This window comes from Rhinolophus hipposideros (genome assembly GCF_964194185.1).
Source record: "Rhinolophus hipposideros genome assembly, chromosome: 2".
NCBI lineage: Eukaryota > Metazoa > Chordata > Mammalia > Chiroptera > Rhinolophidae > Rhinolophus > Rhinolophus hipposideros.
Window position 1 is genome coordinate 100,797,677 of NC_138048.1, and position 8,019 is coordinate 100,805,695.

Sequence of the window (8,019 nt, forward strand, 5' to 3'; positions counted from 1 at the left end):
AAGTAGGAGAGAGACTCTAGACCCACCGTCTGGATTAGAACCCATTGCACTGCAACTTAGGGCTTCCCTTCAGTGCCCCCAACCCTCACCTGTCCATTTGCAGGATGATGCCTGGAAAGACTTCACACATTCTGAACCCATCTGGGAAGTGGTCCTCTTAAAGACATTTTTCTCACCTGCAAGATAGAGCCCTGTTGCCTCCAGCAGCAATCGTAATAATGGACCTCTCATTGCACCTCCTCCCTCTCTGTTTCCCAACCACTCTTCCCTCAGCCCCTGCTTCCTGTAGGCCCTCAAATAAACCAGTGAACACAAACCTTTGTTTCAGGCTCTGCACTGGGGGAACCCAACTATGACGTCAGAATCACCACAAAACCGTCCTTATGGAGGCTGTACCTGCTCCTGACAAAGGAGGGAAGTGGCCTCAGGATCTGTGGGCAGCGCAGAAAGGGTTCATCAATCACTGGTGAGAGCTACCCCTCCGCACCTCCCCACCTTCCCCACCCCACCTGTCCTACCTGTCCTACAGAGCAGAGAGCAAGATTTACCTAGACTTGTGACAACTGATTTGTGGCCCATGGCAAGGCACTTAGGGACGGAACAACTCCGGAGACAGCAGGGTGGGAAGAAGGGAATTCTGCCTGCTCTGGGAGTCAGGTGGGGGGGTGGCTGGAGCAGCACAAGTGCTGGGAACAGATGGGGCTTCCTGGGCACCAGTGCTAATTAACCAGCTTGGCAGCTCAGGGCCTGGGCCCAAGCATATTGCCCAGGGCCCCCAGGGGCTGAGCACATGTAGCTGCATACAGGCGGAAGCCCACCAAGCTCAGATTCAGCCCCAAGATCCCAGCCCAGAGAGAAGGAGGAGGGAGGGAGAGAAGAGGTCCCCAGAACAGGTCCTCTCTCTATTCCCCAGGCCAGGAAGCAGTTGCTTCTAACACAAATCAGATATATAATCCTCTTATTCAGTAGGTGCCAGGAGACCAAGATAAGGAATAGAGGAGAAGGATGGCAGGGGAAAGACACCTGCCTAAGGAGGTGGCTGCCACCCCCCACCCCTGCACTAGACCAACTGGATCCAGAAGATAAAAGTGGAAGAGAGAGAGAGAGAGATTGATTTTGTGTGTGTGTGTGTGTGTGTGTGTGTGTGTGTGTGTAAATCACAGGCATTTGACAGCTTTTAGATCACTTCATCTCCAAACCCAGGCCGCTGCTGGCACCTCCCACTACTTGGGAAGCCCTGACCCTGAGATGGTCCTGCTGGTATCTGCCCTGCCTCCTCCCAGCCCTCCACTCCCCACCCACCTAGCCCCTTGTTTCTTCTCTTGCTCTTCCCTCACTTCCAAGAATAGAATTCATTTTAACTTGTCTGCTACCAAAGCAGAGGCAATGTGTATACTGTATGGGAGGAAGTTGAAAGAAACAAGACAAGTCTTTTAATTGAAGTTGCACGCATCAAGAAAGACACCTCCTTTGGTTTGTTTGTTATAATATATAGCCCACCTAGAATGGGCTATATATTATATATCCCAAATTAATTAATAACATTTCAAATTTGACCAGGATCAAGGTGCCTTTTTTAAATATGGGCAAGAGAAAGAAATATCTCTTAGACACAAAGCAACCCCCCCACACCTCGGCCCAAGAGTGGATCAAGGTACATTTGTATCAGGGCCGATTTGTCTGATCTCCTCCAACCCCGGGCGTGTTCTGTCTCTCAGTCCCCAGTGCACAGCACATTCTGGACTCGTATTAGGGATTAGCAAATATTTGTTGAATAAATAAGTCCCCTTTTTAAAATACAGTCCCAAGTTATATAAATAGAATAGTTAATATATTCACTTCTAGTGAATGGGGAAGTGTGTCCCAAATAGCAAGTCGATTAAGGACAAAATAAAGCTGGAAATAGCACCGGTCCACAAGCCCGTTTCCAAAGTAAACTGTCTTTAACATTGATATGCTAGAAAAAAAAAAAAAGTCTGTCTTTTTCTATACTAAAGTATCTGTGGGTAAAACAGTATAATCTGGATTTGCTACCATAGTTTCACTTCAGTCTTTGTTATGCTGGCTGGTTTGCTCTAAATGTGTTGGCCCAGCACAGCTGCCCGTTGGCCTTCCCAGTGTTTCACATTTGTGGGGTCAGGGCCTTGCCCATCACGTTATATTTTATATGTGAATGCATGAGCTGTGCCACGGGCCGATTTCACCCGCCTCTCTTTCGATAGACTATGTCTTGCTTCTGCTTCTGTCTTTGGCGGCAAAACCAAAATCTGCTCAGACCCAGATCGAGGAATCTACCTCACAGTTTCAGCAAATTAATTTTGTGCAAACTGACCTTGAGCCTTAATAACCGGCAGAAGTAGAAGAACTTGAAGTCAAAACGCTGTGCTGTGGCTCTTCAACGCTGAGCTGCCTCCGTTGGGACACGTAAGCCCTTCGCTGTGCGTTTGGGTGCCCATTCACAGTTCTTGGTTGGGTCCTTCACTGCCTTCACGTGAGTCCCGCCACCTCAGTTCCAGCCACAGGCACCACCGGGTGGGCGGCCCGAGCTGTGCCTTCCTGTACTTGCGCTCCATCTCCCAGCACCATTCCACATGCAATTAGGTGCCTAACAAAGGTTCTGCACTGCTGAGGGTAATACCGGTGTGATGGCTATGGTGGCGATCACGACTAGGAGCAAGAAATTATGCAGAGTCATGGTAAGTTAAACATCAAAATCTCCTCATGCTGTAATTCACTGAATTGTTGACTCCTCCCCACAGACTGTTGACAGAACTGCTCCCTGGAGACAGCCCATCTCTCTCTATCCACAGCAAGGTATTTATAGCCTGTACCACCGAGCAAAGGAAAGGGTTTCCAAAGAGTGTGCTTCCAGAGCCAGAGAAGCATGAAAAAGATGACTCTGTGCCCCGCCCCCCTTTTTATCTGCTTCTGTCATTCACCAGAAATCTACAGACATGAGAGTGTTCTGATTGTGGTCATTCCACTGGTCCCCTGAGAGGAGGAATCTATTCTCTTCCCCTTGACTCTCACCTGGTCTAATGAGTCGCTCTGACCAACAGAATGCCATAGAAGTTACCTCATGTCAGTTGCAGATCTAGACTTTAAAAGTCTCAGTTTCCACTTTTGCTCTTGTTGCTCAGCTTCCATGCCATAAGCCAGACTCCTGGATGACGAGAGGCCACGTAGAGAGAGGGCCTGAGGGATCAGTGGCCATCTTGAACATTTCAACCCCAGCCAAGCTCTGAGCTCCCAGCTGAATGTAGCCCCATATGTCACCCCAGCTGACATCACTTGCACTAGCAAAACAACCTGTTGAGCCCTCTCTAACCTCCTGACAGCACAGAATCCTGAGAGCTAACATATTATTACTGTTTTAAGCCACTAAATTTGGAGTGATGTGTTAAGCAGAAATCCATAACATGTTTTTTGCTCTGTTGGAAACAAGAAGAAACTGAGAATCTACCACAAGACTCTGCTGAATCAAAGCCTCTCTAGAGGAGCTCTATTAAAAAGCCCTTTCAGCCAGGCGTGGTCCATCTTGGGGAGAAGAATGGTGTAGTCAGAGGAGCCCTGGTTCCTGTTGACCTAGGTGGCTCCTGTGACACCTGGCTCTGCCAAATCATTCCCCAGTGGTCTCACACCCAAACACTTACATTGCTGAAATATGAACAAGTGGAGGGGCAGAGTGTAAATCAGTCACATGCGAATGAATATAGGCACACCTCGGAGATATTGCAGGTTTGGTTCTAGGCCACCACGACAAAGTGAATATCCCAATAAAGTGAGTCATGAATTTTTTCGTTTCCCAGTGTATATACTATACTGTAGTCTATTAAGAGTACAATAACACTTTTTTTTAAAAAAAGCAATGTACAGACCATAATTTAAAAATATTGCTAAAAAAATGCTAACCCTCATCTGAGCCTTCAGTGAGTCATAATCCTTTTGCTGGTGGAGGGTCTTGCCTCGATGTTGATGGCGGCTGACTGATCAGGGTGGTGGTTGCTGTGGTTGGGGTGGCTGTGGTAATTTCTTAAAATAAGATAACAATGAAATTTGCCACATCGATTGACTCTTCCTTTCACAAACGATTTCTCTGTAGCACATGATGCTGTTTGGTAGCATTTTGCCCACAGCAGAACTTATTTCAGTATAGGAGTCAGTCCTCTCAAACCCTGCTGATGCTTTATCAACTAAGTTTAAGTAATATTCTAAGTCTTTAGTTGTCATTTCAACAAGCTTCATAGTATCTCCACCAGGATAGGTTCCATCTCAAGAAACCACTTTCTTTGTTCATCCACAAGAAGCAACTCTTCACCGTTAATGTTTTATCATGAAATTGCAGCAATTCAGTCACATTTTCAGGCTCCACTTCTAATTCTAGTTCTCTTGCTATTTCCACCATATCTGCAGTGACCTCCACTGAAGTCTTGAATCCCTCAAATGCGTCCATAAGAGCTGGAGTCAACTTCTTCCAAACTCCTGTTAATGGTGGTATTTTGACCTCTTCCCATGAATTATGAATGTTCTTAATGGCATCTAGAGTGGTGGGTGCTTTCCAGAGGTTTTCAATTTACTTTGCCCAGATCCATTAGAGGAATCATTGTCTATATCAGCTGCAGTTTCATGAAACGTATTTCTTAAATAATAAGTCTTGAAAGTTGAACATATTCCTTGGTCCATAGGCTACAGAATGGATGCTATGCCCATTGGCATGAAAACAACATTCATCTCGTTCTACATCTCCATCAGAGCTCTTGGGTGACCAGGTGCTTTGTCAATGAGCAGTAATATTTTGAAAGGAAGCTTTTTTTCCTGAGCAGATCTCAACGGTGGGCCTAAAATTTTCAGTAAGCCATGTTTTAAACCTATGTGCAGTCATACAGGCTCTGTGGTGTCAGTTACAGAACTCAGGCAGAGTCGATTTAGTATAATTCTTAAGGACCCTACGATTCTGGAAATCATAAGTGAGCATTGCCTTCAACTTAAAAGTCACTAGCTGCATTAGCCCCTAATAAGAGAATCAGCCTGTTCTTTGAAGCTTTCAAGCCAGACATTGATGATTGTCCCTTAGCTATGAAAATCCTAAATGTCGTCTTATTCCAATAAGGCTGATTCGTCTACATTGAAACCCTGTTGCTGCCACAACATGGCAGCAGGGTTCCAACAATAAACAGACACACACAGAGAGACATGAAGAATGAGTATGAAAGAATTAATCTGGTGTTGGTGGTGGTGGTGATGGTGATGGTGAAGGAATGCTCCAGCAGAGAGAGCAGGACATGCAAAGGCCCTGGGGCCGGAAGAGGCCTGCCCCTTTACAGCAGTAAAGGGAGCTGTATGTGGCTGGAGCACTGTAGGTGGAGGAGGGAAGAAACAGAGACAGGACGCTGAACTGGTGAGTTAGGGGCACGCCATGTAGTGCCTGATCACATAATTTAAACAGAACCACAGCGTTGGACATCAGAAGTACTTAAGGAAGAAAAGAATTAATTGATAAAGTCAGGGGCCCATGTTTAAATTCTGAGCATTCAAATAATTATATCAGGATGTCATTTAGTAACTGCGGGAAGTGATGCCCATTCATTCATTCCGCAAATATTTATTTGAGAGTCTACTACATTCCAGGCAAAATCTGTCACAGTTGTATAAAAAGGATAGCTAGCATGGTAGTGTTTGTTTTTCTGTGACCTATAAGGGGAACGTTTCTTTTTTTCTCAATGGATACTCCTGTCTGACTCATGGTCAGGAGGAGGGGACAAATCAATGCCAGCAGTGCAGTGACAAATGCTAACTGGCCAGAGTCACAGATGTGGTGCCTTCGACTTGCTCAGGCCTTACAGTTTTAGCTGTACCCGGACAAAGCGCAAACCAATCGACATTTCTCCATACGGAAAAGGAACAACACACAAGCTTCCTGTTGCTTTGTTTTTTAAATTGAGATAGAATAACATGCAATATTATATTAGCTTCAGGTGTACAAAATAATGGTTAGATATTTGTATACATTGCAAAATGATCACCACACTAAGTCTAGTTAACATCTATCACCATACATAGTTACAGAACTATTTTTTTTCTTGTGAAGAGAACTTTTAAGAACTATTCTCTTAGCAACTTTTGAATATACAATACAGTTTTATTAATCGTAGTCACCATGCTGTACATTATTTAGCCAGGACTTACTTATCTTATAACTGGAATTTTGTACCTTTTGACTCCTTTCACCCACCCACCACCCTGTATCTCTGACAACCATCAATCTGTTCTGTTTCTATGGTCTTCGTTTTGTTTTTTGGATTCCACATATAAGTGAGATCACACGGTATTTGTCTTTGTCGGTCTGACTTATTTCACTTAGCATAATGATTTCTAGGTCCATTCGTGTTGTCATAAGGAAGAGTCTGGGTCCTACTTGGCTCATCAAAGGAAACTGCCTGCTCAGAGGAACAGGTGGGACATAGAGTGGGAACCACCAGCACGTGTGTTTTCTCCTATGTCTGGGGTCAAAACCCAAATCTGTCACTTCTGCACATATTCCCCAAAAAACAGACTCAACATTGTCTGTTTAGCAGGCAGTACCAGGACCAGCTGACTTGCCCACAAGCTGATGTTTTGCGGTTAGTAGGGAAGAAAGGAGGTCCTTTCCATCAGTGTGCTTAGTACCAACCAAGCAGGGAAAGTTAAAATAATTACCTGCGAACAACTGTGTATGTTTCTGTCATCTAATTAGGTAATCTGCCCAGGTGTTTAGCACCCAGGCCTCTATGCTTTAATTGGAAAAAGTCAAGGACAAAAACTAATTAGCAGCATTAATCCAAACCAGAAGTCTAATGATATTAACCACCAATCACCACTGCAATCAGGAATCTTTATTCTAAAACATTTTCAAAGTAGGGGAGGAAGGAAAGAAAACAAAGTATTTCTGAGCTTTAAAACATGGACTTCTAACCACCAATTCCCGGTGACTTTGATCCACTCTCTCAAAGAAACTAAAAGAAAGAACTGTGATTACGAAAAGGCAGTACAGAGTTATGAGTGAAGCAATACCTCACCCATACCCCATTTTTAGTCAAGAAAGATTTAAATGCCATCTTAAACTCAGTACCACCCAGCTCTGTTCATACATTCATCACATCCCTCCTGGAGACCCCTCCAAACTAAAGATGACCATCCGCGGTACCTGGAAATTTCAAGAGACAAACATGAGCTTAAAACTCTCCTAAAATTCCCCTTTCATTCATTCTCATTTTCCTTTTCAAAGTGAAAGAAAAACAACCAAATTCCACAAGAAAAATCCCAAACTCCAAGGTAGCTAGTGAGCTATTTGGTTAATAGAAAGAAACTCCAGGTTGTTTTTATTATGGGTCTGTCCTGCTTGCATCTTTTTGCCCCTTTTTCAGAATTTTTCACTTCTTATAACATGTATTTAGGAGAACTTGTGGTTTAAAAACACAGGTAGAAACAGAGCACGCTGTTTTGGTTTGCTTTGTTTATCAGCTAACATAAAAATGACAGAATAATTTTAGATTCCTAGCTCTCTGACATGTTATGTGATTAATTAGATAAAAAGTCAAATGGGATGAAAAGCCCAATTTGGGATCAGGCTGAAGACAAAAGAAGCCCCACTCCAAGGACTAGGAAACTGAATGCATGGCACACTAACCCTAATTTGTCATAAGGGCAAGTGTGTGTGTTTCTGTCCCCGCGACTGTCCCTTGATGACTTGGTTTTGTTGGTGGTGTTAGCCACGTGAGTGCCAGCTGACTTAAACATGGGCCCCACCAGGAAAAGGAACTTGAAATGTCATTTTGAGGCTCACTTCTCTGATTTTCTGTTCCTTATTCCCCACCTTCATTACCATCACTGCTCTTCCCTAAGCCACCCCCCAAATAGGCAAAAACTTAAGAAAGAAAAAATAATAATAACTTTTCAAAGATGAAACTCTGAGGATTTGCATAATTCAGTATCTGCCTTTTGGAAATTTTTTTTTTAAAAAAAGGTTTTTATCATCTTTCC